This window comes from Lagopus leucura, unplaced genomic scaffold, assembly GCF_019238085.1.
Source record: "Lagopus leucura isolate 7727_CA_CO unplaced genomic scaffold, USGS_WTPT01 Super-Scaffold_100015, whole genome shotgun sequence".
NCBI lineage: Eukaryota > Metazoa > Chordata > Aves > Galliformes > Phasianidae > Lagopus > Lagopus leucura.
This window is the reverse complement of record NW_024962269.1, coordinates 2,481,110-2,507,283: the sequence shown is the minus strand read 5'-3', so window position 1 is coordinate 2,507,283 and position 26,174 is coordinate 2,481,110. Positions and strand designations below refer to the sequence as shown.

At 38.2% G+C, this 26,174-nt stretch overlaps 1 long non-coding RNA gene across 1 annotated transcript in view; it reads right to left on the bottom strand.

Moving 5' to 3' along the window:
* Window positions 1-15,488, bottom strand: part of LOC122182736 — a 48,292-nt gene extending 32,804 nt beyond the window's left edge. Inside the window, exons 1-2 of the long non-coding RNA XR_006179969.1 lie at window positions 15,450-15,488; window positions 11,311-11,406 (exon numbers count right to left, since the gene is read on the bottom strand). This is a non-coding gene — a long non-coding RNA (uncharacterized LOC122182736). The remainder of the gene's footprint in view (window positions 1-11,310; window positions 11,407-15,449) is intronic.
* Between the last annotated feature and the right edge of the window lie 10,686 nt (window positions 15,489-26,174).

Genomic DNA, 26,174 nt, shown 5'->3' with positions numbered 1-26,174 from the left:
AAAAATCCTGTTCCTTTGAATGCATTTAGAAAACCAAAGTAGAAACATCAGAGCTGACATGACATGTCAGGAAGACATGATGCACAAAAGGTGATGCTGGTGAATTGTTTCTGGCTTACAAAACCAAGCATTCTGAGGTAATGAAGCATTAGGATAAATATTGCCCATGCAAAATCCATTTAATTTTTCTTATGCATATGCATTTGATTACTATTACTTTTAAACTAGAAGTTTATATTTCTCTTCCTTAAAAGCATCTGGCTTTGATATTGCTCACTAAACTAGCCACAGAAGTTACAACTTAATTTCTTGCTGAAGCCGAAAAAAATATTGAAAAAAGGATACTAGAAAAAAATTAAACAGCTACTGATTAATGAATCTGAATTTGCTTAGGAAAACTGGATTACGTTCCCGCCCACTAAGCACCTTAACAACATAGAAAGGCACTTTACAGAGATCCTTTCTCATAGCACATTCTTCATTCATAGATTCACTACTTGAGATCCCAAAGTCTTTGTTGAAATCCTCATTTGTGCCCAAAATTAGTTGGAGTTATATCTGAATAAAAACATAGCAGTTAAATAGAATTTAAAATAACAATAATAATCACAGAATGAATCATAGAATGAATCACAGAACTGCTTAAGTTGGAAGGAACGTTTAAGACCATCCAATCCCAACCCCCCATGCCACAGGAAGGGTTGCTAACACCTGGATCAGGCTGCCCAGGATTTCCTACAACCCAGCCTTGAATGCCTACAAAGATGGGGCATCCACATCCAACCCGGGTAACCTGCGCCAGCGCCTCACCATCCTCTGAGTAAAAAAATTCTGCCTAATATCTAACCTAAATCTTCCCACTTTTAGTTTAAAGTCACTCCCCTTCGTCCTATCCTTTTCAGACCGTATAAAAAGTTGGTTCTCCTCCTGCTTAGAAGCTCCCTTAAGTTCTGAAAGGCTGCAATGAGGTCTCCTTAGAGCCTTCTCCACTCCAATCTAAAACCGAGCCCAGCTCCGTCAACCTTTCTTCATAGGAGAATCGCTCAAGACCCCTGATCATATTTGTAGACCGCCTCTGGTCTCACTCCAACAGCCCTGCGTGCTTCCTGTACTGGGGGCCCCAGCCCTGGATGCAGTACTCAGAAGGGGCCACACAAGCACAGGGTAGAAGCAGTCAATGCGCCTCCCTCTCACTGCTGGCCACACCTTTTTTAATGCAGGCCAGGATACTGTTGGCCTTCTATACTGCAAGAGCACACTGCTGGCCCGTGTTCAGCTTCTCATTCACTGGGATCCCCAAAAAATAAGGTCTTCACAATTTGAATTGTACATGCAAACTTAGAGATTGCTTTTTAACACTCTGTACCTCAGCTAGTAATCTCTATAATGGGGATAATCCTACTCATTCACTTCATAAAGGTAAAAGCAATTTCATTAATGTTTGAAAAGCTGAATAGCCCCCTGGGTGAATCAGTCATTCTCTCTACAAAGCAAAATTTGAAAAGCACTACTAAATAAATGTGTCATATCTGAATAAGAAAAATAAGCTACTAAAGTGTAAACACCATATATTGTGGGCCCTGAGAATGGCCAAGATCTTGTGGAAAAATAAATAATAAATACTATCTACCATTAGGGCAAGGCAAGTCAGCATTTAGGGTTTGACTGAGCAAATTTAATCAAGGACATTAATGTAACTTTCTGCAAGTAGATCCAAACAAATGAAAGACCTACACCTCGCTAGTCACCCTGTTCTACAAGTTCTCTTTCTGTATTCCCAGAAATAGAAAAGCCACCTTTCGTAGAGGTGACATGCCATGCAGTTAGAAAATGGAGTAATGGCTTATAAGACAGGAAGCCCCATTTGGCATGGCAAATCTCTTTCTTCTATGTCTGTTTTGGTTAGCATACTTTAACCTCATCCTTTGTGCGTATCTTTAAAATGCTGTTGTATCTCAGTTTCAATTAAAACAGCTCCTTACCTGACTTTGCCTCTTAACTCCTTGCTAGCATTTAATACTCTTTGCATTAGACAGCTCTGTCTGAATCCTCCCTATATAATTATGCCAGCTTTTCTGGTACACTTAACCTTGAATATCTTGACAGCAGGAGCACTACCTTACCTTTCCTCGTACTTCATGTTTGACAGCTCTAGCCAAAATGCTACCACATAGCCAAAGGTTACTGAAAATCCTAATCTACAACCAAGGAAAAGAAATAGGTGACTTGGAGGTGTCAGTAAAACCCTTAGAGGGTAGTCTTTTTTTTTTTTTTTTTCCTGAAATGCAAGATAAAAAAAAAAAAGAACCATGAGAAAGATCAAATGAGGGAGAGACTAGCTACTTATCACCTGACAAGCTCATTCTATAGGTGAAAGAAAGCTTTCTCTCCTGACTTAACTTCCTGCTGTCATACTAACCAACACCCACAATGGCAAAAGTCAAAGCATACAGGGTGGCAACGCAGCCCATATTCTATCTCTGTTTCCCACCAACAACCAACTTCCTTCTCAAGAACAGGAGTTTTTCCTGTTATTGTTAGCAGCAGGCTGAAATGGACGTCGTCAATACAAAATGGGATAATGACAGTATGTTGCTCAATAATCGTACTTGCTAAGCTTACTAGGTCAGCAAAATGAAAAGGCATGTAAAGTCTCCAGAATGGGAGCAAACAAAACAAACAGTAAAGGAATGTTGTAAGCTCGAGCAAGGACAGCTGAGTCTTCATGACAGAAATTTGCATGCGCAATCACTGAATTGAGGATGCGCAACCACCAACTCAAATTCAGTTGGAAGAAGGAAACCATATAAGGAGAGAAAACAAGAGGAGACTCAGCTCTTGGAAAAGGATGGACTTTTGGGGAAAAGTATAAATATATATTAGGCAAATAATGAATGTGCATGTTGTGATTGTACAGTCATGTACACTAAAGCAAAGGTAGAGAACTGCTTTAGGTGCTAACCTCCGTTCTCTCACACACCACAATAAAATATACCAGCTGATAACAATTGCAGTTTGATTGTTAGCAGTTACTGGATGTTTGGCTCTGTGAAACAATAGGAGCTAACACAATATGGCAGAGATAATAATGATTTCCAGGGCATACTTACAACTATCACATATGAACTCCTAAGAACGTTAATAAATAGACTGCAATTCCACTTCACTTCCCTACATTCTACAAGGAGGCAAAAGAGCAGCCATGGTGCTAGTGGTAAATGAGGAGACTGGGATGGTTTGTAAATGCCAGTGCCCAGGAGGGAACAGTATGACTGCAGCAGGGTTCGCTGGTATCAAACACCTCCCCGCTCACACCTACAAAGATGGGAAGAATGAACAGTATCTAATGACTGTAGCAATAAGGACCCAGTAGGCATCAAGAAAATACTTCAGCTACTGATGTTGAGATAAACATTGAAGCTCTCATTGAAAGCAACCATGAATCTTATTGAAGATTTCGGAAAGCTTCAGCTTTTACTTATTAGAGTAATTCCCAAGCTCTGGCCCTGGTGACCAGCTTCAAAGGTCCTGCCTTCTTTTTATCCCTTGTGTAGATTCCCCCCTGAAAAACTCTGCATTCACAGGGACACAGAACGTGATTAATTTAGTGCAATATGCACTGTACAAGCCAAAAGTTATAACAGTCACACTTACTACTGTGTAAGCCATTTCATTTAAAAATGAGCATAGAACCAAGTGCAGACAAGAATAGCTTTTGTATCAGAAGACAAATATCGCTGGTAAAATAATAATGTAAAATTAAAATCTTAGAATCAGCTAAACTTAGAAGATAGATAGCAAAATGAATAATATATGCAAGTACAATCCAGAGTTCTGTTTTATGCATACAAGGGGAATAATTAACTGATCTGGAAACATGTAAATGAGGGCTTAAAAGCATTTTCAAAACAGCACATCCAATTTCAGTTACACACGCAGAAGTTGCTACATTATAATAATTAGATTTTTTTCACAAAAGATTTATTTATTTTGAATAGGAGTATTAAATATTATACTAATTACTAGTTATTTTACTTTGCACCCAGGGAAAAGGAATGAATATTCATTAATTCCTCAAGCTAAGAAACCCCAACAGACCAGATAGACTCCAGCATAACTACTGTTACACACGGAAAATATCTGCTACAAAACCAGGCTTCTTCCATAAATCATAGGTGTCTTTTTTCACGTGTTAAATGAACGACAAGAAGCAACAGAACAACAATTAAACCAGAATGCATCAGTGTTGTTCCTTTTACTTTTTTAAATGCCTTTTTGTATAATGCCCTCAAGAAAGGTTTCTAGTAGTATTACTTTGGGAATACAACAGCCATTTTGCTGTGGCAGCAACAGCAAAACTCAACATATTCTAGAGATAAATAATAACCAAAATATTTTGCACTTTTTCTTCCAGTTCATTGTTGGTTTTTTTTTTTTTTTTTTTGTTTGTTTGTTTTGTTGTTGTTGTTTTTTTAAACACAAAAACCTTCTGGCTTCCTAATTTCATCACAGCAACATCAGAAAAGACACTTGCTCATCAGTTACAGACCAGTATATAATGATCAGCATAGAATCTCAAACTTCTCAGCAGCATTTCCAGTTGACTGTAAAGTTTAAAGATGAGAAGCTCGTTCCGATTCCATGCCTTATTTTCATTTGTTAAATTAAATCCAGAACTTTTCAGTGATGAATGACAAGCAGATTTGTTACTTTCACAACGCCTAGTGGAGATACGTTACAGGGGCTTTGTTTTTCAGAGTTTGGACACTTGTGTTTTCTGAAACAGGATCATTTCAGGGATTTCTGAATTGCTGTCCAACTCAAGTTCAGGAAGTTCTATGAAAAGTAATGGATTTCCAGCTTGTCAAATGGCCGAGTGAGACGAGTAGAATCTATCAGTCAGATTTGTACCAAACATTTGCTAAATCACTACAGAGCTTGCTGTTTACTGTCATCAGTGCTTGGACTCTCTCTGTATATCTGTGGCTCTCAATCCAGGTTCCTCTAACAGCCACGTCCACCACAGAGTGATACCATCTGCTTACAAGCTCACTTGATAGTTATGTTGTGGTTCCCATGCGTGTCATGTTAATCAAAAGTATGAATTCTTCCCTATTAGTTTGGATGCTTTCTGTTACTCTAACAACTACTTCATTTCTTTAAAATATTGTGCTTACATAGAGTAGTAGATGAATCCTAACAAGCAATAGTTCAGAATCTAATCATGTTTGGCATAAAAGAATGGCCAGTCCATTACTTGATATATTTTGTTTATTAAAACAACACAGATTGCAAAAAGATCCCCCCAAAATTCAGGAGTGTCTCTGTTTCCAAGAGGCCAACATTTAAAAAGGAAATAAAAAAAGGACCTGACAGAATTTCTAATTTAACTGAAAGTTGCATTCCTTTGCACTTGGGAATCAGTCTGCAATTTCACATTTTGATGCTCTAAAGGAGCATCAAAATCTCTCACTCGGACATTCAGCTTGATAAAAACAGACTTCAAAAAACTGACGTATACACAGGATCCACATGAGCTGATCTAGTGATGCAGAACCAATACTGGCACACTTTTGAAGTGTTTAATAATTTACCTTTACTGAGGAACACAAATCTCCTACTGAATCTCCCGTTTTATAATCGCCCAAACTGTGCTCTTTCACAAAGATCCCCGGATCATTTACTCTCTTATAATCACAGTGCAGTACAGCTGTTTCCTACTGACCACTAACATACTGCATTTATTGTACCTACATGAAGTGCTCTCTCTCACATTTAACAAATAAACACCAAATGACCAGTTGAGAAATTAATTCGTATTATTGCATGTTTCACCACAAAACCACACTAAAAAAAAAAGTTCATATTAGAACAAAAACATACGACTGCATTGAAGCTAAAATTACATCCACTCCCCTTACAGCTACTGCCCTTCTGTGAAGGATATATGCCTATTTTGGGCCCAGAACTGTACCAAATCTTATTGCAATGAGAACATGTTTTTTTCCCCATTTTTCTTGTCTGAATTAATACCTAGAAATATAAATACACTGAACCTCAGGCATTAATTTCACTTTTCACATGCAGTTGGCAACACATTTGAACCAACTCTTGTTCAGAACACAGCATGAAAGTACACAACATAGCGTCCAGAAACGTACTGGTGCCTGACATCAGTTTAATTTTAATGCATGTGTAATCAAATTCTTTACAACTCAGTTGTACAGTCTCAAAGGCTAACACTCTAATTCAGGCAACACATCCTGTTCCTAAACATTTAAAACGCATGCTGAACTCATTTCCTCAACCAAAGGATAAATGAAGAATTATATCATGGAGTTAACAAACTACTTCAATTAGGCTACATATATACTTTTTAACTTGGTTCTTTTATAAGCATGGGGTCGATTTATGGCATGTCATTATAGGTAGGAAATAATACTATGACATAAAATGCATCATTAATACTAAAAGAACTTGTGTGATATATTTGTATGGATAAATAATATAAAAGAAACCAATTAAGCCAAAGTCACTGAAGTATAAATAACACAAAAACGTATCATTCAGTAAGCTACTGAAACAAACTAATAATTAAGGTATTCCCTATCAGTCTGAAACAATGGAGTCAGGATTGGGTTAAGCAAGCTGTGTGCAAGTGGGGCACAGAACAGAATTATGCTCTACTAGTTTGAGATAGTACTCTAAAACACGCAGTGAAGTATTTTTCAAAAAGTTATTATATTAAATGTTACCTTTCTGTGCTACTCAATTAATTATTTTAACTTTTATGAGAGAGACTAGATTCACATACTCGCAATGACGAGGAAGATATTTAAAATTCATTACAGTACATTAAACTTGCACTGAATAGTTAGCATCACTGCAAAATAAATAAATAGTCAGTTTGCTTTGATCAGCAGAAATTCTGATAAAATCAGCAAAACACCAATTAAAATGTGAAAAATATCACCTACTGTCATTATTCTAATTGAACCAAGACATATAGAAGAAACTGATTCAATGTTTATTTTCCTATCAGCTGTGTCTTCAAACTGTAAATCATTACAGCTTTTACTTGCATACCTCTCTCACAACCCCAGAATTAATTCTGCAGATGGATTTACTATGGACTGCATAGTACTAGGATAGGACCTCCAATCATAAACAGAATAATAAGGTCTTGCTGCACTTCTGTGAACTCCTGCTGGGAGGGGCAGCGAGGGGCAGTAATCCATTCGGAAATACGTGAACAGAAATGAAATCTGACAAGTGATTTTTGCCTTTGTTCTTTGGAAACAGGTGGGATAGAATGAAATAATTAAGCTGAATTTACAATTGCATCAATTTCTGATTCATCAAGTTTCTCAGCGTTGAGGCCTTTATCTTGTGAATAATCACATCCTTGCCTGAAAGTTAGAATACTTGAAAGACATAAAAGGCAAAATCTCAGAAACTAGTCTGGGATTTTGAGGCACTCTTTTTCAATCAAAACTGGATATTTTACACAAACAACAATTCTCATACACTCATAAACTCCTGGCAATCGAAAATGAAAAGTTTATTTTGCATATCTAATCTTCTGCTTATCATTGTTAGCTACCCAATTAGGATAACCTGGGTCAGTCACTTGGGATCCTGACTGTTTCAGGTGAACTTTCTGAATATGGCTATACATCACTTTGAACAACTATATATTTCTTACAGACTTGGATGTCTTGATGTCACTCAGAAAAGAGAACCACAAGCACCCACCTGCCGGTTGCCAGTAACAGAGCATAGGGAACACAAACAGAAACAGTGTGGGCTACTAGAGATAAGAGAAGACTAGTGTTTATACTCTGGGAGATCACAGTGATAAGATACTCCCTGAGTGAGCCAGCTGCTGCTGGCTTCCTTGTGCACACATCAATTCCTCAGTGGTTTGCCTTTTGGAATTTTTAACTGAAATTTTCATAACACCTGCAATTGAAAAGTAGCATTTCAGTACTTGATACACGGTCATCGCTCAGCCCCTCACTGACTATTGTCTGTGACGTGTGGCACTTGCATAGCGATGGATCATGACTTGACACCTGAGGATGACGTAGCTCTGGAATAAAACATCAGCTAACAGCTGATCAACCACCAACACACGCTTCCCTTGGAGTACAATTCCTTTGAGAGACTGACTGCAACTATCCATGCAAAAGAGGATGCCCATACTGGAGGTCCCACAATAAAGGGATATCATAGGTATCATAAAGGTAGCACAAAGATAAGAAGAGTTGGTGTTGCAGCTTAAGAGACATGAAGAGAGACAAATTTGTTTGTGTACAAACGCAAAAGAAGGCAGAGTGCACGGCATCATGAAGAGCAAGATGAGAAACTAACCTTGGAGTCAGTGAAGGAATTCAACAGCAATCACCTGTCAGTTACATGGCAGAGCTCTTGAAACTATCTCACAATGTACTTTCTCTTTTCCCAGCCCTCATTACCTTTCCCAAGTTGACAAAATTTTCTCATATGACACAGAAGGAAAAAGAAACACCACAGTACTTCCTTATGTGAAAGCACAAGGACTTTGGCCCAAAGTCTGCTTTCTCTCACTAACTGTGACAAGCAAAAATGTGAGCCAACTAAATCGGTGACTAAACATAGCATGGACACAATACTCTGCTCCAGTCAGTATAACATTCCCTGAGCCCTGAAAATGTACTAACTTTTTTCAGTGGGGAAAAAACAAACAAACAAACAGATAGAGCATACTCACACTGCTAAACTCTGATTTTGATTTAAAAAATAGGAATAAACTAGGTGTTTCTGCTTCCTTTTCAAGCAAGGGAAGGGACGTTTCCTTGTATAAATGCTTATTATCCATCACATCACAATATTTGAACTAATTCCTCATGGTGACCCAGGTCTATTTGAGCATAACACGCACATAAACGTCAAAAAGAAAACTTGAATATATATTCATCTTTGTTTTTCCAGTTGTCAACATTCTAGCGTTTCTAGTCATCAGAAGGCAGGAAAAGTGCAATCATGGGATACAAATCATGTGCTTTAAAAAAGCACCACCAGGACAAAATGCAGAACAGAAGCCTACTCATCATTAAGAAGTTTGGGGTACAGGCAGGAAAAAGAGGGAAAGATTACGCATTTCCCACTATGTGCTTTTTCTGTGTCCAGCATCTGTAAGGCTTATGACATAAGCATTTTCTGCCACCAGTCCACGCTACTATGAAATTTTGTTAACCATTGTGTCAATAGCAAGACAAGAACTCTGCATTTAGTCTCAACAATCAGAAAAAATAATATTCCCTAAATGGACAAAATTTCATGCCAGATGCACAAGGTAGGTAAGCAAAACTTCACATATGTGAGTAACTGCCTTTACAGCTCTTACCGTGCTTGCAGTTATGATGTGAAAGGGGCATTAAAGCCAATTGTTCTAGGAGTTCCAAAAATCCTCCACTGCCCGTATACTGCTGCCACTCAGAGAATGCATCATTTTAATATGACAGAAGGATGAAAGATGCCTCACATATTCTCAGTTACAGTACTGAATGTCCTTAAGTTCTGTAACACCGCTTAGACACAAGACTTGTAAATTAAAATATTCTATGATAACGTTGTTTATGAAACCTGCATCTTCCAAAACATTTTTCTTGACTATTTTAGCGTTTTCTAACACAGAGGAAAAACAGATACTCACAAAGAAATATTACGCTAAAGTTCAATAATTTGGATGTAAAGTTACAGATACGCTGATAGTTGTAAATGGTCTGAGATTTGAATGATTTTCCACTCCAGTTAAATATATTGAAAAGTATATTCAAATAATTAAAAAGTGCTGGAAATAAGCAGTATTTGAAATTAATAGAAGACATATATTCACCCTGTTGCATTCATTATTTTTAAATTATAGATCCCATAGATTGAGAAATGCAGCGAAGTTAAAATGAAGCAATTTTGTTGCTAAATATTGTCATTTAGATTAAAATGTATGCATCTGCTGAATCCAAAAGCCAAACACTACTAGTGCTGCTCGCTTATATTATTTGTAAAATCTAAAACAAACTGTCAACAACCAATGGGGAACAACTAGAAAAACATTAAATAAGAGAAACTAAAGACCCAATTTCCCTGTCTCCCAGGGGAACTATTTTCTTACATGGTACGGGTTGCCAAGCAAAAGATGAACATTTCAAGAACATCATATTAATCGAACAATTCCAAATAGCTTAATAAAGGGTCTGTACATAATAGATGCTGTGACAAGTGGTTCTAAGTCTAAAAGGCTAAGAAGTTGCTTATAACCTTCTTTTATCCGTTGGTTATGGGTGAACATCCCTTAGTTCAAATAGACAATCCTTTAACATGTTGGTAACATGGTTAATAATTAAAAACCTTTCATAAGATTATTTTAAGGGATGAGAGACGAGTTTCAAATGATCCGGATCGTGCAAATGGCACAGGTCTGAAAACCCAAATGCTGTTTTGTCAGATGTCCACATCAGTATGATTTCTGATCATTTCAAATTCCACCTTTTAGTTTGGGAAAAACTACTTGAAGTGGCCTACTGGGCAATTTTACATATCATCTTGCATAGGATATTTAGTAACATATGAATGCTAGCAACTTTTGTTCACGGACCAAAGAATAACAGATCTTCAAAACCAGAGAGGAAAACCTCTGCATTAAATGCAGCATCACCACCAACCAACATACAAATGAAAGCGCGTGACTGAGTTTTTACTTACACTTGTAAAGATACTAGTTTCCTTGGGGGACTGCACACAATTTCTTCCCAGCAACTCAAGACAGATGGTAAAGTTTAATTGTTGCCAATTTTCTGTTTCAACTTCAGTACATTTTGAAGGCAAACATTTAAAATACATTTTGTATTTATTTTCCATCAGACTTGCATATCATTTACACAAATGTCAGCAACCAGGTCTTATCACATCTCTACTGATCCACATATTTTATCAGTACAGCTTTTTTTATTCCACTCAACACTACCATACTTTGTAACAAATTTGAACAAATCAGCCAAGGAAAATGCTTGTATTTGTGGAGAAGGAGGTCTCTTAAATAATTCACCATTTTCCTATATCATCTTCCTAAGGCCTAATTCCTCATTAGCAGCAGCAGAAGGAATGCAATAACACTTCAGAATAAAACCTCTTCTGTAATGTTTTCTTGGTCACTTTTAACATTAAATTCCAGAAAGTCCTCAAGAATGCCCATCTCCAGGACCTCGTCAGTGGCAAAATACAAAATGACATACGAAGAGTTCAACTACAGAGAATTGAGGTGCTTACCTGGATCAAGACTTCTGAATTGCAATTGCAGTATTTTCCTTTAGTTCACAGTCATCATTCCCCTCTCAACAGCTCCAAAGCCAATATTGGTGTTAGCTAAAGGTGGAGGGGAAAAAAAAAAGAAAAAAAAATCAACCCAAATTTAATTTAAAGAGAGAAAAGAAAGAAGAGAAAATCTGAATGTTTTACAGATGCTAAGAATTTGCTAACGCATTTATAATAAAGGGATCAATTTCACTAAGCATACACTCAATACACTGAAATCTTTAAGAGGTAGATATATACCTAACAAGTCACGGAAACAAGTTTTCTTTTCACGATACTTGGTTATCCTATTTATTTCCTAATAGTCCTACAGCCATAAAAGGCCAAAGAACTCTGACCTTGGCAAACTAACTAAGCAAGAAAAGGCAATCATGTGTACAAGGTTGTCACCTACACCACAAATTATGATAAAATATATCTCAGTATTGGAAAAAATAGCTGTATGTCTTCAGTGACATCCACTGTAGTACGTTTAAGGATTTGAATAGGACAGCAATTTATTTTGCACTAAAATGTTTTATGGTTATCATAAAGCATTATGTCTTCAGAGACTGAAAGGTGATGTTTTTATGGACTGTCGCTTCTTGTTGCATTATCTTCACAGCTTGGAAACTAACCTGCTTTTTTTTTTTTTTTTTCCTCCAAAGTGCTCCCCTGCCCCACTAATAAAAGGAGACACACAATGGTTCGGTTTGATCAAAAGGAAACTGAATTAAGGAAACTGTACAAGAAGCATATTTCTGACACAGAAGAATTTCACAATGAATTATTATCCAGCTAATTAGAGAAATAAATAATAATAATTGCCTTTCCCTCCTCGTTAGAGTCTTAGAAAATGGACTCCCAAAGCATAGTTCTTGTCTTTGATTTGAAAAATTTGGACACCGTTGGTTTTAGCATCACTTTGCCAAAAAGCCAGTCCTATTGTGCAATGACTGAATGAAGGACAGGCAGACAGATAGGTTAATGTGTAAGACGTCCTCCCTTTTTTAGCTTAAGAATAGTTTTGAGATAGTAAATTGAGTAATCTGATGTGGTTAGTTTGCTCTTGATTTATCTCTTCCAGAGAGCCTGAACTGCCAGCGAGGCTTAGGTGGAACAAATGTACAGCATGTCCCTTTGACATGTTAATCTGAGGGATTTCAAGCTCATCTATGCCTATGTAAATTGCAGATAGCATGAAAATTGATTATGAATCAATATTATGAATATATCAAAGCCCCTTCCCCTTCATCATGTTCTCTAGCATTTGACAAATATCACACTTCCACATGGCCAGCAGTGGCCCATGCTTCTGTCACCTTTGGATTTTAAGGTACTGTTTGCCAGGTGCACCTTAAAAGGTTACATTTTGAACAGACTGCCTGCCAAAGCCAGCACATTTTAAGCACATTACTTGATGTTGAAGGAATTTTACTGGCTTCTAATGAGGCAGCGAATTAGCCTTAAGGGGTCTAGTCTCAATTTGACACGTGCATTAAACGGAGTTATGCACGTCACATAACTAATCAGTTTATCTAGGCCTTAATATAGGGCTCACCGTGGTTTCCGAGCCAATCAAGGCCTTTGGAAAATTGCCAGAGAGAACAGGCCCACAAGAACCTTTTTTCCCACTGATGTTATATGAGGCTGTTCCGAAAGTAAAGCATCCTATTTATTTTGTTGGCCCACAACATCGGAGGTGGATGTTGGTGGTAGTATGGCAATAGAGGATGAATCTTCCCACTAACATTCTGTTCCATTTTGCTACCATGCAACAGATGGCAGCAGTGGGGCAGTTTGACAGAATGGTGTCTGACATCGAAGTGTGGATGGAGCCAAGTGTGCCACTGAATTCCTCTGCATGGAAAATATTGCACCCAGTGACATTCATCAATGGTTGCTGAACATCAATGGAGACCAAACAGTGGGAGTGAGCAGTGATGTGGTGAGCAGTACATTTCAGCAGTGGTGACAGCACCTCCACTGGTGCAGATTTGTATGAGCACAGCATGACTAACATGTGGTGACAGTGCTGAAAAATAGCGTTTTGTAGCTGACAATTTGCTCAATCAGTTTGTGCTACTATGCTCTTTGTAGCTGCTAAGGTTTCCATCAAACTACATAGGGAGCATTGCATGTAGATTGCTTCAGTTTTTCCCATCCTCCCCCCCAAATATGAGCAGTAGCACCTTTGAGGCTCTCGAGCACTGCTTTATAAGACAGCAAAATAAAGACAGGGCACATGGATTCAAAAAGATGAGACTAAAATATGGATAAACCTAGAAGAATAAACACAGAATTTCTGTCTGCTCCAGACTCTCCTTACTCTGATAAGACTGTAACAGAGCAATTTCAGTTTCATTTTATTTTTTTTAACCTAGTGGCATAAAATTGGTGACAATTAACAAATCACTAAAGTAGCCTGAATGTTAACACATTCACTTATCAGAAATAAACCTAAACGTCAGTTTATGGAAGAGGCTCTTTGCCATAAGCAACACAGTTGATGCCCAGACTTCACAGAGTATGTTCCCTCAGGCAGCAGTGCTGTAGCATCTCTTGAACTACTCAACATTATTTCTTTGTATTGCTTTATTATTTTAGTTCTGTTCAGATAAGAAACTTCAATTTCAGGTGTAAAAAGGAACAACACTGACAACCAAGAACACAAAATTTTCTCCTCAGAGAACAGAAGTCTGGGAGGTGACCTGATAGCGGCTTGTGAGTATCTAAGGGGCAGCTGCAGGAAAGAAGGGAAAGACTCTTCAGCAGGGTCTGTGGTGACATAACAAGGGGAAATGGTTTCAAGCCCAAAGAGGGTAGATTTAGGTTAGATACAAGAATCTTTCACGGTGTGGATGGTTGGGCAATGGAACATGTTGCCCAGTGCTGTGATTGATGCCCTGTCCCTGGAGACTGTCAAGGTGAGGCAGCATAAGGCCCTCAGCAACCTGATCTAGCTCTGGTGTCCCTGTTCATTACAGGAGAGCTGGACTAGATGGCCTTCAGAAGTCCTTTCCAAGCTGAAGGATTCTACAATTTGATAATTTTAAGTTTTCTATCCCTTGATTATTTTTACATGAAAATACAACACAAGGCTGCAAGCTTTCAGATGTGCTAGATAAGGAAAATAACTCCCTAACCTCTTAGGTATTGCTAAGTCTTTCCTACCTAAGGCAATAAATGGCTAATTCCAGTGAACACAGGAAAGCACCACTGCTGATGAAACTGACAATTTCAAGAGAAATTTGAATTTCTCTTCAGTATCACTTCATCTTCAGCTATACTTCTCAGTCAAATAAGGATTCATCATTTTTTTCATTTTGGTATTGCACATTGGCTTTGCTTCAGATGGGATAGAATTGTTTTCTTCACAGCGTCTGGTATGATGGAGTGTTTTGGTTCTAGGATAAAAACAATGTGGATAACGCATAGCTGTCCATAGTTGCTGCTAAGCAGTGGTGTACAGAGCCACAGCCATTCTCAGCAAAGGGCCGAAGAAGCTGAGAGAGCATGGAATCAAGACAAACTGGCCAAAGAGACATTCCATACTATTTAACATCATGTCAAATCATAGAATTGCTCAGGTTGGAAAAGATCTTAAAGAGCATCAAGTCCAACCATAACCTAATCACACTACCGTAACTCAACCCTCTGCTAAATCACATCCCTGAGCACCACATCAAAACGGTTTTTAAACACTTACAGGGATGGTGACCACCTCCTTGGGAAGCCTATTCCAGTGCTTAACAACCCTTTCTGCAAAGAAGTTTTCCTGATACCCAACCTACGCCTCCCCTGGCACAACTTGAGGCCATTTCCCCTCGTCCTGTCACCTGTTATCAGTGAGAAGAGACCAACCCTGCTTTCTTCACAGTCACCTTTCAGGTGTTTGAAGAGAGCTATAACGTCTGTCCCCTCAGCCTCCTCTTCCCAGACTAAACAACAGGAAGAAGTATCAGTGTTTCTTTGTTCCTACCACCCTGTAAATGCTGTAGCAATTAGACAGATCAGGACAAGAGGAAAGGCATTACAACAAAGGTGTGATGACAGAAGGATCAGCACAATAGAAAGGTGCTATAAAGGAAGGGAAGAAAATTGCTCACCCATACCAGAAGATTCCAGGTTCACAAGGGAAAGCTTCACCAAGGAGGGATCTCCAGGAAGAGATCCTTCCCCAGTAGCAGTCAGCCCTTCAATAGGGTCTGAGAGAGGTGCAGCCAGGCTCCACCCCTTCTGGTCACACAGCTGCATTGCCTTCACCTGTGCTCCCAGGGCTGACCGGGTCCTTCCCACAGGTGGGGCAGGCCAGGACTCAGCAGTTCTCATACAAATGCCCATCTAAGTCCTCACTAATGCCAGTGGCCATTATCATTACCTCATTGTGAAGGAAAAGAAGAAAAAAGATCCTCACAAATACAGCGAAAAGGAGGTGCTGGAAAAAACAAATTACAAAGCATAAAAGCTAACAACTCACTGCTCCTTAGCATTTATAACTTGTTCTAAAGTAAGAGACACATCCATAATTTAAACTATTCAAAATTCCTTGCAGAAGCCAGTGTGAGGTCCTTCCTATTAGTGAGAAAAGCCTGGTTACCAAGGCAAGCCAGCTAAGTGCCTGAAGTCCTCAGCACATGCTCAGGGTTACAAATGTGAATAACTGTCCCACATTCCTCAGCTACCTGGCAATTGCTGTATTCAGGTCAGGCAATGATGGGTATCTATTTATTGCACTGGGAGACCACACTAATTCTTGCTTTGTCACCACCCAAATTCTGCTAACTCACAATATAGTGTGAGGTTTCCTTCACTCAATCTCTACAAAGAAAGAATTGTTTAAAAAAAAAAAAGTTTTTGCAATGCTATGTTACTAAATGGTGATCTAAAGCTCATTAAAGTCAATGGAAGTCTCCTCACTGCAATAAGAGAGAGGTACTTCCTCTCTACTCAGCATATGCAAAATATACCACAAAAAAGACATAAATAACAAGTAGAAAATTCTGCATCAATGCAATCAACCCGTAAAAAAGCAGACAGGTTCATTTTTAAGCATAGTTTTGAACGAAAATCCTACTGTGCACAGGTCCTTATTTGTTGTCTCAGCTGTAATCACACATCTAAAATAAGTATTTTTTAAGACCGCTTTTCAGACTGTTCAAATTGTGAGAAGCGCAGATATTTTCTCTGCATTTGAAATGCACTTCCCCCCCCCCAAAAAAAAATACCAACAAAAACCATTAACCATTTCAAAAGATCTCATTAAAAGGTTTCTCTGTTTTCACTGATTATTACGTAGCATCTACAAGACTAGCTATAAATTTGTTCGAATTAGGTTTTCAGACCTTTATTCCAGTCAATTTCTTTTCCCTGTGTGGACTTTCTCAGGAAATGAGATTTAATGAGTCATAGTTCTTAGAGATAATCACAGGAGAGCTCATTAGCTTTCTGTCAGATTTGTACCTACTATCTGCCCTCAATATGTTGTAAGTTACTTGAGCTAAAAAGCAGACACACTCAGATTTTGGATACTATAGCAATATATATCTCTCCACAATTTAAAAATCAATATTTATCCGTAATTTAAAAATCAATGTACCTCCTTTCTTAACTTTTTTTTCCCTATTGTGATGGCATCACAGGGAGAAACACCTCACACTACAGAAAATTAAGAATGACACAGGTACAGTATGCTAGTATGTAGATGCCTACTAGCAGAAAACTGATCTAGTAAGGAAAAAAAGGCTCCAGTAACCAAAATAAATTTATTTTCTAGCATACAAAATTTTGTGTTTTATTGCAGTCCTGCAAAATCTTTCAGATGTGCCCATTCCAAAATGAAGGCTCTGCATCTCCATTTCAAGTATTTCAGTCGGGTTCTGACCTCTTAGCTCACCACCTCCAAAGCCAACTGCCCCTTGGCTCTGGCTGGTGGGCATTTCTCTCAGCTGCTGTGCAGAGGAACCCTGGAACAGCCCCGTGACTGTAGCACTTGGAAAGATGCTTCTAATCTCCACACAACACAACGTAGAACAGCAGCGTTCTGATAGACAGCAAGATATGAATGGCCTTAGCTTTTTTCCTCCTGCAGCTCTTGTATCCCAAAATGAAACAGAAAAATGAATTGTGACTCTTAACCTCCTATGTTGTTATTCAGCCTGACAAGATGCTGTTTCTTAGTAAGGGCCCACTGCAGTGTGCTGATCTAAGCCCACTTTTAGCAATTACACTTTAGTAGTTTGCTTTCCTCTCCCTGTAGCCTTCATGTAACATCTACTTCTATTTAGAAAGGAAAACTATTTCCTAGAAAGCTGATGATCACGCACACACAATTTGCTTTCACAAAAACCTCCCTTTCCAATTACGTATTAAGGATGTTCCAAGAAGCAAGCAACAAACCCAGGGAGGTATTTTGCCAGACTGCACTGTGACAGCTACGCACTTTTCTCAGGAAGTCATTCATACACAATGCAAAAAGAAACTGCCCCAGTCTCACTCCAGAACTGTGCCAATCTCTGAACATTACAGCGTTAAAGTTTACATGAATCACGGGCAAATAGTAAAAATGTGTTGGTTTAAATGCATATTAAGTTTGTTGAGGAAAATAAATGATAGTAGCAAATGAACACCACTGCTTAGTGTTCTCATTTTAGTGCCCTCAACAACACTCCATGTCGAGCCAAAACATATTCCTTCAGTAGGAGAGGAAAGGCCCACAGTGGGCCACAGCACTTTTGGCTTCTTACTTTCCAATCTATTTTAATGAGCTGCGTATTCTCTACAGAAGCAGAAACAAACTGTTCCATAGAATAGCTGCTTAAAGAAGTAACAAAAGCTATCGGGAAAAGAAAAACAACAACAAAAAAGATAAAATATTTGATCTCACTGATTTTTACCCATAACTAGCTACTCAGATTTATCTCTTTGCTTCACATTTGCACACTTCAGCACCTGCTCACTTTGCACCCACAGCACTCTCAGGAATACGTTATCTTAATTTTCCATTAGGGAAGTAAGCACATCTGTGATATTTTTGCTGCACGGGAAAGGAAAGCCAAATATACAGTACAGGCTGCTGGGCCTTATCTATGTTAGGTTTTCATATGGCCTCCATTCCAATAATATCTGAGTACTTCCATTACCAAAGTGTTTGGTAGCAGTCTTCACAGTATTCCCATGAGATAGGAAAGATTTTTTGCTTTTCTTGCAGATGAGGAAGCAAGGCAGAGCAGTCTTCCCACGTTCACAAGGAAGTCTGTTAGGGAGCAGAAGGCCTTTTTTGTCTTTAGTGTCCCATGCTGGCTTTCTTTACCATGAACCCACTCTTCAAAGTGATCATTTCATTTGAATGCAAACGCTACTGCAGCCACTTCTCCAACTAGCAGCATGAGTGAAAGGAGCTGAAATAATCCAGATCTCCCTATGCCTAATAAATTTAAATAAACTTTGAGGCTCTCCATACTTAAGTCTCACCGCTCTCCAGCTTGAATAAACTTTTGATGAAATTTAAGAATGAAATGTACTCCTACCTTTGGCTTTTCAAATTGAACCACTTGGGACACCATGAACACTGATGGTCATAGCAGCTGACAGAAACCAGAAATAACAAATTCAGTCACTGCCCCAGGTCAGAGCTCTGAGTTAGTCAATTCAACTGTTTCATACTTTCCCCTGTGATAAATGAAGGGCAGGGAGAAACAACCTGTAAGAGACTGTGAGATCTTGCAGTGCAAACTCACACTGAAAAAGCTGTATCAGCTCTGCATTTCAGAAGTGTAACCTAGCTGTTCATTTCTAAGCTCAGTAAGTTTACGGGGAAAAGCTGTAGCTTTGCAAATCCGTTCCTTTCTACACTGTGAACTCCCACCTCCTTGGCAATTCCCCACTTGCTGGCCTTTCTTGTCAACACCAGTCATTCCTCTAGGGCCAACAGAAGCAACTGAAGCTGCAAGCTCCCAGGCACAGCAATTCCAGGTGACCAGAGGGCCACACAGAACAGAGCAACATGTTTTGTTGACATCAACTATTTTTCTAACCAGACCGGCTGCACGTTTTTGTATCTTTTACTTGTTTTACTACCAACAAACATGAGAACTTTTTATAACAGTGTATAGTTTATTTTTCTCATGAAGTCTGTAGTTTCAGTTTGAGATGATGCAAAAATAAGGATTGCAGGTGAAATTCCAGCTCAGTATGACTTCAGGGTTCCAGTATCAGTCATTAATCATTTGAGCTGAACTTCCTGGGTTTATGATTTTGACAAAATCCCTTCATTTGAATTATGGCCTTGTATTCAGCACTAGGCTATGCATTATTCTATATATAATTTTTAAATACAAAGAGAAACAGCATGGAAAAAATTAGGATCTATGACTTGAAAGTCTAGTCCTCTATGGCATAGGCAAACAGAATGCTCTTGACTTTAACCTATGGGTTCCACTTCATATGTGGTGTATTTTTCATACATCACAGGTTTTTATAAATTTGCTGTATAAAGCACCAGAGCTACTTTGCCAGCAAAATATAAGGAAAACAAATATGTCAGGGTAATGATGCCAAGACAATTCCTTATTGAAAAAAGCAGTTTATTAATACCTTATTGCTACAAGCTAGATCTTATTATCATCTTGGGTCATTTAGAATCTTATTAGGTATTCTGATGGTGGATGAATAATCCTGTGATAAATTCTTTGCCATGTCCTTCACAGTTGTCATAGCAGGATCATAAACAGCATTTATAACAATCTAGCCTGGAGGAAAAGGCTTACAATGGTCTGTTTAACATGCAGGAAATATTCAGATCGGCCGTGTCTGGTTAGATTTGAGACCCACAGGAGAGATACTGAAGTTAAATGTAGCATGGGTTTCTCTGAAGATTAGCTTTAAAAAAGGCTTTGGGTCAGGGACATGGAGACTAATGCCAATGATACGGCCACAAGCAGTCTTTCAAGACAGCTGGCTTGGACAAAAATGGTAGCTGCAAGTTACTTTCTTACTAAAAACCACGTAAGGTCACTTGAGCTGCTACTTAAGAAGCGTGGTTGAAATTATTTGCAATTGAATGGCTTGCAGCTCAGCCACCTACTTCAGTGATCATTATACAAAAAAACCAGTGCATTTACTCACATAGTGAAATACACACAGGTTTTTCCAGAGCCATAGGATAACTTGCCCATACTATGCAACATTTTGAATTCTTGGAGGCTCAGAACCTGATTCACAGAATCACACAAACTACTATAAAAGTAATATGCTTAAATACTTGAAAAAAAAAAAAATTCATCTTGCTTTGAGTGGGTATTAAAAAATTAAATAAAATCATAGTCTACACATATAAATGCCCACCACTGAACAAGTTGAATTACTCATACCTGTTATAATTTAGTGTCACGTTCCAAGGTAAAATAATAGATTCCCAAGTCTAAGCATAGCAAGTACATCTGAAACCACTAGAATCTACTATTAAGCACTAACAACAGTATAAAATAAACATTAGCCAAAACTAACTGTGCAGGACCCGACAGACATATTTGCAAGTGGGTAATAACAGAAGTCAGTGGCTTACTGGATTGTAGTGATGGATTTGGGTAGAGATGTGTATATACAACCAACATTTTCACTGTAATATGTTGTGTTGCTTCTCTTGCCACAACCAACGGAGATTCTAAAAGGTGAACTGCAAAATTTAGTTTTCTTAGAAAAAGACAAATTACCTCTTGCTCTTGAACTTTAAACACACAAAATGAATGAGTTCTGCAGCCTTAGTCCCTGGAACTCAGCTCGACTGCTAGCATAAATATTCACAGCTGAGAAGGCTAAAAATTCCTTTTCAGGACTTTCACTGCTGTCGTCACTTGGACACCTCCAATTAGAGAAACACCATAATATCCTGGGGCTTGGCAATCACAACCACCACGTACAAGAACAGATTTTGCAGACATCTACGCACACACCTAATCTTGCTACCAAAATACAGCTACTCTGCTTCCAAGGACAACATATATGGCACTGTGCTGAGGGGGTGCATAATGATATATATAGTCATTATGCAAAGAGCTCGGAGTTTGTGCTACCAACTGCACATATAAATTGTAAATAAATACAACTCAAAAAAAGAAATGTTTAACCTAATCAAGCTCACTCAAGAGAAGAGGGGCTAAATTCACTATCAGTTAGTTTCTTTCATCCCCTTTAGTATCATTCCAGAAATGCCACGTGAAGATGATTACAATTGATGATGTACAGACCAATACTCAAGCAGACAGCAAGAAGAACAATGCAAAATGAATAGCTTTTAGGGTCCCAAATTAACTGAAAGTTTTTGGGGGTTTAAAATTGTTGGTCTCATCCTATAGATGCACTAAATCCATCCAAGGTAGTTCTCTTGATCTAATCACCTAATCATATTAATTTACACAAATTTCTGTTATTAATACACTTCATATTCTATATATTCTTATTGCTTTGCCTTACATTAAAAACTGCACTGTGAAAAAGGAAGCATTTGTTGCATAAATTAAATTTCTTTGTCTTAAAATTTAAAAGAGGTAAAATACGCTCATCTTAAGATTTCCTCTATGACTTCTGAGCGATTTTATTCAACTGTTGTGGACTGAAGCAAAATCTCAGCACTATGCTTTCATTTTTCTCCCCATGCTCACATGCAGTCTCTTCCTGCTGAAATCAACTGACAGAAGTCAGATCTGCCACAGATCTGTCCTTGTCCAAATTATATCAACCAATTTTAGACCAGTGTAACACTGCTAGTATTGCTAGTACGAGAGCACACCCTACCCAGTGTATTTTTACATCACCTAATTACCCAGTGAATTTTTACCGTGCTCTACAGTATACATCTAATGCAATTAAATACCCTGGTTTCAACAGGTTTTATGAGCTAAGGGTTTCATTTCCTTCCCAGTTGCTCACAAGGAGTGTGGGTCAGTAGCTGAGGGAGAGGAAGCAGGGCTGGCAGCCCATGTTCTATAGCATGCCTTACTGTGATATTTTCAAGTGCATTCAGTATACTTCTCTTAAGGTACACCAACCCAACCCTGAGCACCTATAAGTCAAATTATACCTTTAGTGGGCAAAGTGCCTTAGAATTATCACTAGGATGGGAAAAACTTGTAGTGCTCCAACAGGGAACACGATGACAGTCAATCAGCTCAACCCTTCTGCAACACGTGTGCGAAGTATCAACCAGGAAGAATGCATACAACATACCTTTCTCCACATCTGCTGCTCTGTCAGAATATCACTGCAGATCTGTTTGACTGTGCTTCTGATCTAGAGTTTATATGCAGAAGTCATTACAATGCAAAACATTTTATATAATATACTAGCTCCAAGGTAACTCATAGTGAAAGATAAATGCTGTGCAAGTCTAGCTAACAAATCACTGAGTGCAAAAGACAGAAATATCTGTTAAATACTACTGAAGAATGAACAAATAGCCAGTAATTCCAAAGGAAAAAAAAATTGCAGAATTTCCCTCTTACAATCTTCCTTTTCCCAAATATTCTACTCTTGGTTTCATTCCCTCTTGTTAATACTCAATGAATCATTCTCATTGCCTCCCCCGCAAACAGAAGTTTCCTAGGACTTGTCTTGGCACTCTCTGTGAAACACCTCTTTAATTTTCCTCTTTCACTGAGATTAATTTACAAAGCCACTTCCAACGAGAATGATTGATACACACTCCAAATAAAAAATGAGCCCATGGATATATTTTTCCCACTGAAACCAAGCAAGATGCCCAAATGGTACCTGTGCACTTTTGCACCTTCTCTGCCATCTCTGAATATCTAAAGCAGTTGTCCTTTGGAATCAGAGTTACTCAGCTGTGAATAGGTAATTGCTTCTGGTGTGCAAACCATTGATTAGATAGATCAATTGCCTTTGCAATTCCCCACAAGTGAATGCTATGTATGCTCACTAGCTGATTGTCTTAACTGCTGCCAATTAGAGCTTAAATGTCTAATTAACAAGAAATAGACAGAGTTCTCTACTGTTGACTTTGGAGGACTATGACCATTAACTCTACCTGTACAATATAATTAGGCGATGAGACAGAGAAAACAGAAATTAGATTAGTGAAGAAACGCCTGGATAGCGTTTAAAAATAAATAAATAAGAATACTGAATGGGTTTAGATTTGACTGGCTTATTCCTGACAGTTTCTCCTAGAATGTTCTATCACTAGTTTCTACTGATTTCTGCTTATTTAACTTAAAATATGCTAGAAACTACAGTTACTTCTAGAACACAGAGTAACTGTACAATAAGAGCCTGTAATGCTTCTGAGCACAGTCATTTTGCTACAAAAACAGCGTAACTTTTAATAGCCCTGCTATGCAAGCACCTAAGAAAACAACATATGAAGCTAACTGGATTTATTAATAACAACATACTAAACATTACTGATATTTCTCTAACAATAAACAAGAATAAAAAAGCAGAATAACAACCTTTACAATGAAAACTTCTTGGATTAATTGCAACTGTACAGTTCATCAGTACAGATTATGAACTCGTAAGATGGATCTGGGAATCTGTGGCTAAATGCAGGTAGTAAATACCTTGCTCATGAACAACAGAAGCATCATTCTTCACTGTTCAAGGAAATTTTTCATTTCTTATCAGGGTTAGACTACGTAACTTCCCAGAGCTATACAAGAACTGCAGTTTGGTGCCAGCCAAAACAGAAATTTGCTGAAAAAGATGTATGAAATAGGGAACAGATGCAGGCATTGCAAGTGATTTTTCTGTGAAGAAGGATAATGCACCAGAGATTAGCTCTTATCACTAAAACTACAATAGCAGATGCCAGTGAAATAATATTTAGCGATGACATGGACGTTCTACAAAAGTCAATGAGGAAAAAAAAATCTTCTCAGGTACATGAGTATGTTGTTAATCATAATTAAGGCAAGTATGACAGCTTCTTGGCAACAGACACAGAGTTCCCTTCCCTGACGAACAAATCCTGCAGGAATACTCTCTCTTTCATTACATCAAGCCTGCACTTCTTTACACGAATATCCTCTGCTTGGAGCCCTGCAAGTCATAGGGAAACTTCTGTTTTCTCAGTTGCTTTTTGGTAGACAATCACATGATGACCTCTACAAAAGACTGGAGCATGTTTCCCATTAATAAAGCAAAAACAGCTTTAAAAGCTATTATTATAAACAAATGGGTATACTGCTACAGACAGGGGCAGGAGAGCAGAGAAAAAAGAGAGAGTCACAGCATGCAAGATTGGAACCTAACACTATCCATATCTTCAAAGATTGTTCAGGGTGCCAATTGGAATAGCAAAGCATAACGTAACAGCAGCAATGAATGACAGTCTTTCTAAACCTTCATGTTTACAGTATCTCTAACACATAACAGTGGGCAGTTATATGGAAATATTTCCAATAAAACAGTAAGGTACTAGATATACCTATCACTGCCCTGTCTGTAATTTGGGGGTGTCCCATTCTTCATCAACAGCTAAAAGTTGATTATATGGAGGAAATGCAAGCATTTTCAGAGAATGTTTTATTTTTTTTTATTAAACAAAACTTTTAGATGGTGAGGTTTTGCCCAGCTCTAAGTCTTCCATTGAGGTCAACTCATATGTTACCATGATTCATTAGTCGAAGAGTAGCAAACCATTTATAGGATACAGTGTAATAGTTGCAATAGCAAATAATAGCTGAAAAGAGTTGAAAAAAAAACATGATTTGGGGTCTAAAAGAAGATATAAATATCACAGAGAGAAAAGGAAATTCCTTACAGTATGTACAGTTACATTACTGACAATTACATCTCAGTAATGAAGAAAGGGAGAACATCAGCAAAGACTCTCGCAATGAATTATACAAGTAAATGGAACAGTCTCTTTAGAGAAGTGCACAGAAGCTTCATATCTCATCTGGAACACATGAAACATGGGAGATGGAACACATGAAACGTGGGAGATGAAACACATTCACAATGCTGTGAAATGTCCCCAGTGCTGTGGGAACAATACTGATCAGGAAGAGAGCAAGATCAGTTGCCGTTTTTGGGTTTTTCTTCCTATTTCTAAATGCTATGCCATGAACCTAGGAGAGGATTTTAAAATCACCACCTCTGCTGACTTCTGGTTTTGTTGTCTCTTCTTGGCTGTATCTCATGTTAGTGAGATCCCATAGGGTTTAGCAATTAGCATGAGGAAAGCAGTATGATAATCAGAAGAAATTAATGGTTTAAAAACATAATCTCACATTTCCCCTGAGACTTGCTCCATGCAACCGGATTTTCAAAGAAAAGAAAAAAAGAAACAGGTAATTGATTCTTATTAAGAAAATTATCTGCCACAGAACGCTATTCATAGGGAAAATATGTTAATTTAAAATGAAAATGTTCGCAGAGGCAGTGTGAACCTAGTCCCTGCCTAGTTTTCTAAGGAAGAGGAGATAGGATCCTCTGTGCCATTCTTCTCTTTTGCACCTACACAGAAGAGCTGAGCACAATATGGGTCTTCATGTGCTAACGACCTGCATCTGGAAAAGAAAGTAGGATGTGACAAGGAAATTACAATCCCTAGGTTTCTGTCAGCAATTTCAGTGAGAAAGCTGGAGAAATGAGCATGCATTGCACGCTGTTCTCAGTCACTTGAGCAGAGGAGCTAAGTCAGCTACCAAATCATGGGTATTATCAACCTTCGTTCCACAGAAGCTACATATTGTATTTAACTATGTCCAATGCTGACTTTTAATACACTCCTTGGAAAAGACTGAGTTACAGACTTTATTCCTATGCTTAATGACTCTATAAAGCATGTATATGTTATTTATTCTGGCTTAATT